Here is a 4,567-nt window from a genome sequence, read left to right as displayed (position 1 = left end):
TTTCTTTTACTTTTTTTTTTGTTAAAAAAAAAAAAAAAATAAATTTAAATTATAGTTAGTGGGTTTCGTTCTCTCTCTCTCTCTCTTTTTTTTTCTCTGACTTTTGGAATGCAACTGAATAATGTAACAAAAGTAAAAACTCTAAGCGGAAAATTAAATTTTAAATTTTTTAAAAGATTTTTTTTTTTTTTTTCAACGGGCATAAAATAAATGATTCCTTTAGAATCTTAATAAACAAGAAAAAAGAAAAGAAATCGTCAAATCTTATACGAAAGAAAAAATAATAATAATAATAAAGAAACGTGGTAATAATAAGTGGAAGAAGAAGAAGAAGAAAAAGAAGAAAAAGAAAAATTGAAGATAACGATGATGATGATGATGAAAAAAAGAAAAAAAAAATTTTAAGAAAAACGTGGCGGAAGAAACGTGGTAGGCAAATCGGGGAAAGCGTGGGGAGAGAGAGAGAGAGAGAGAGAGAGAGAGAGAGAGAGAGAGGGAGAAAATACGTGAAAGCAGAAGGAAAGAGTAGAAAAAAAAACTGATTAATAACTTTTCAGTCACTTCGATCGTTTCGGCACCTGAAACCACGTTTTTAGATTTTTTTTTTTCTTTTTCTTTTTTCTTTTTCTAATCAACTAAAATCTTCTTCATCTTCTTTTTATTTTTTTTTATTTTTTTTATTTTTAAAGCAATTTTTTCTCGTTCGAAGTTAATTTCATTAAAGTTTTATTAGAAGCAGATGCTGTCCTTTCATTCATCAAATGTCTTCTTCTTCATCTTTTTCTTCTATGGTAAACCTCAAACCCAATCCCCCTGTTGGATTTTTCTTTTCCCCCTTTTCCCCTCCCCTACTAACACCGACAGGCATTTTCTTCCTTTTTCTCTCTCTCTCTCTCTCTTCCTTCATACTCTTAAAAACCAGAACCTTTATAATTGGACCCATAAAAAAGCCTCCCTTTCTTTGATTAGCTTTGAAATAAATAAGATAATCATTAACCTTCCGCCATCTTTCTTTATAATATCCAAAATAAAACCTTTGAAATTTTTTTTTCCTTTTTTCCTTTTTTTTAAACGTTCCTATTTCCGTTATTAAAATTCGGTTTCGTAATAAATATTCTTATCCTTATTATTATTATTATTATTTTTTCATGCACATTTTAATTGTTTTTCCTTTTCTCCCCTCCCTTTTTTTAAACGTTAATCCTAAATAAAAATTCTAACGAATTAATCGCGAGGGTTTTTTTTTTCCCCGAAACCAATTCATTATTTTTAATTTTTTTTTTTTTTTTTTTTTTTTTTTTTTTACCTCTTTAAAAAAAGATTTCTTAAAATGAAAATTTATTTTTCATGTAATAAATTATTTATATAAATAAAATTTTACCTTTTTTTCCCCCCATTTTGGTAAAGCAAGGAAGAAAGCAAGGAAGCTCCCCATTATTTTTATTATTTTTTTTATTTTTCACTCGTTTAATTACTACAATCAACATCAAAGTAATAATAATAATTGTTCGAGTGTTAATAATTATAATTTACTACAAAATATTATTATTATTATTATTATTAAAACCCTTTTTTTTTAATTTTCCCCACACCCTCCCCCATCCCCATCATCATCATTTTTAATTATCAGTCAATTAAAAATTTTTTTTTTTTTTTTTTGAGAAAAAATATTTAAAAAAAAAAAAAGGGAAATTTAAAATTGAAAATTTTTTAAAATGTAATTTTGGCAACACTGTTTCCTTCATTTTTAATTTTTTACTTTATTTTAAAATAAATTACGTTTAGTTATTAATTTTTCTTTTTGTCTGGTTGTAATATCTCGGGTTAAAATTTTTATTTAACCATTTTCCTTTTCTTTATTTATTTAACTTATTTTTAATAACTAATTATTATTATTATTATTATTTTAAGGTTTTCATTTAAAATAATTAAATAAAATTATTTTTTCCAATTCGTCGTTATTAATTCGATTAAGAAAATTCGTTATTAATTAATTTGATTGTTTTTTACACACAGAGAAATACAGATAAAGAAAGAAAGAGAGAGAAAGAGAGGGAGGGAAATGGGGACGGGAAATGGGAGGGAAAAATGTCGCAAAGTCGTCAAACCGTCGGAAAAACGCAAAGAAAAAATAAATAAATAAATAAAGTGACGTTAATGTTTTTAAACGTTAAAATTATTTTTTTTAATACGTTTTGCAAAAAAAAAAAAAAAAAAAGGAAAAAGGAAAAAGGGAAAATTGAAGGAAAAGTCAAAAGAAAATGAGGAAACGAAAATGGAAGGGGGGGGAGGGAGAAGAGGAAAAAAACGTTTAAATGCGGAAATTAATTTGAAATATAATTAAATCCTCTTAAAATAAAAAAAAAATAAAATAATAAAAAATAAAATGGAAATTTAATTATTAAAAAAAAAAAAAAAAAACGCGGGAGAAAAAAGACGGTCAAATTTAGACTAAAATAATAATAATAATAATAATAATAATAATAATAATCGAATGTAAATATTCCGAGCTAATCAATTTATTTTCAATTTATTTTCTTTTTTCCTGTTTTATAATAATAATAATAATAATAATAAAATGTCAATTTGTAAATAAAAAAAAGGGAAATTATGGTAAATACCAATTTTTTTTTTTTTTAACATCCTGATAAAGTTAATTTTACTTATTTTTTGGGAGGAGGGGGAGAGGGCTGGGGTGTAGGGTAATAATTATCGATTATTGAATTTAAAAAAGTGTGATTCAAAAAAAAAAAAAGAAAATTTTAAGAGGTAAAAGAAAAATTGACAGGTCAGGCAGGTGTAGAAAACAACAAGTTTTAAAAAATTGCCTTTTTTTTAATGTAAAAGTTATTATTATTATTATTTTCGTAAAAATGATTTTCCGTTTCCCCCCCCCTCATGTCTCTCCTTTCTTTTCTTTCTATTGAAAAACAAAAACGTGTTTAATTGATTTAAAGACAAAAGGAAAGTATATAAAAAACAACACTTTAAACATTTTCATGATTGATTTGTTCAAAAATGGCCAACAAAACACGAAAAACAAAAAAACACGAAAATTTTTTTTTTTTGACGTGATCCTAATGCCTGAAATTTCATTTATCAAAAGTCTAAAATAAAACAACCAACCTTTTCCCCCCATTCCTTTCCTATCTCTCCCCCTCTTCTCCTCTTTGCGCGAGACCTTTTTTTTTTTTTATTATCGTGTAATAAAACACTGCCGTAACTGAAGCAGAAGAAAGTTTTTTTTTTTTTTTTCGGTGCACGAATGACTGAATAAAATGAATAGGTTAATAAAAATAAAAAATATGAAACATTTTATTTTAGTTTTGGGTGATAGAAAAATGATGAGTACGTAGTAGTAATGCGGAGGTAGGAAAGGAAGGAGTGGGAATGATACGGAAAAAAAAAAGACAATGACGATGATGATGATGATGATGATGATGATGAGGAGGAGGAGGAGGAAAATAAAAATACGGAGATGATGAAGACGAGGACAAGAACAATGAAGATGACAAACAACAACAACAACAAAATCCCTTGTTTAAATTTTACCTTTCCCTAAAATTATTATTATTATTATTATTATTATTATTATTATTATTATTATTATTATTATTAATTAATTAATTAAAAAAGATAATAAATAAAAAATAAACAATTTGAAATGTGTCGCGCACGTTTAAAATGTGACAAAAAAAAAAAATTTATTAAAAAACTTTAAATAAAATTCACAAACAATCGACAGAAAGTGATTTAGATAGAGTAATGTCGGGGGGAGGGGGGAAACCATTTTCACGTGAAATAAAAAGGTGAGTGAGAGAGAAAGAGAGAGAGAGATAAAGTAAAAAAAAAAAAAAAGATGAAAAGATGGTGTGAGATGGTGTGAGGTGGTGGCGGTGGGATGGCAGTGAAATAAAAAGTTGAAGATTCATTGAAACAAAAAAAAAGGGAAAAAAAAGGAGAAAAAAGGAAAAAAAAAGGAAAAAAAAGGAAAAAAGGAAAAAGAAACAAAAAAAAAAAAAACGAGAAATAGAATATTACTTATACTAAAGGTGACAATGAAGGATGAGGGTTTTTTTTTTTTTTTTTTTCTCCGTAAAAATTTGGTCAATTCGAGGAAGAGGAAGAAGAAGAAAAAAAAAAAATGAAACTAAATAAAAATCGAAAATAGAACGGAAGATAAAATGGAAACCGGAAATTGAATCTTCTACTCCCAAAAAAAAAAAAAAAAAAAAAAAAGTAATAATGAAATGGAAATGACTTAGTTTATAAAAAAAATAATAAAAAATTCTGGACTTTTCCAGAATTGTCCTCCTCGTGTTTTTTTTTTTTTTTTTTTTTTTTTTACTTTTACCATTTTTCGGGGAGGTCTATTCATTTCATTTTCTCTATTTACGTAAAAAAAAAAAAAAAATGATAAAAAACGTGATAAAAGTCAAAAAATTAATTTTATTCTCATTAAAATTAATTGTTTTTAATAAAAAAAAAAAAAAAAAAGGAAAAAAGGAAAAAAGGAAAAAAGGAAAGAAAAAAAAAGAATTCTAAATATTTAACGAAGGTTCTTTCA

Source organism: Pediculus humanus, genomic scaffold (assembly GCF_000006295.1).
Source record: "Pediculus humanus corporis 1103172107590 genomic scaffold, whole genome shotgun sequence".
In the NCBI taxonomy this organism is placed as follows: Eukaryota; Metazoa; Arthropoda; class Insecta; order Psocodea; family Pediculidae; genus Pediculus; species Pediculus humanus.
This window is presented reverse-complemented; position numbering follows the sequence as displayed.